Source organism: Acipenser ruthenus, chromosome 51 (assembly GCF_902713425.1).
Source record: "Acipenser ruthenus chromosome 51, fAciRut3.2 maternal haplotype, whole genome shotgun sequence".
In the NCBI taxonomy this organism is placed as follows: Eukaryota; Metazoa; Chordata; class Actinopteri; order Acipenseriformes; family Acipenseridae; genus Acipenser; species Acipenser ruthenus.
The window spans coordinates 1301831-1302251 of NC_081239.1; positions in this window are offsets into that span (position 1 = coordinate 1301831).

Below are 421 nucleotides of genomic sequence, written 5' to 3' on the forward strand. Positions count from 1 at the left end.
TTCAGAACTGCCCAGGTCAAGCTCAGCTTAGCTTCTGGCTGTAGCTGCTGTACTGGGCAACTCACTTAAAGGGACACATTATATCTACATTTGCCTTATATTTCTTTCTTAATATCCTATTATGTGTGTTCAAGCCCTAACAAAAGCTGCCCACAGTAAAAACATAGCAAAGTGTAATACAACATAGTGAAAGCAAGATGAAGCCCAGATAGGTATGGTACTTATAGTAAACTGTCAAATATGGGGAAAGCATAGGGAAATCACAATAGAGCACCAGGTATTATCTTAAGCAGCTTTGCAGCACTGAGATGCAGCACATTCGCGTGAGGGTCAGCCCATTGATTTGTACAAAATATGAAGGTGCTAGATATATATGTTGTGTTTCTATGTTTGTTTGTTTTTTTTAAAAACCCAATGTATT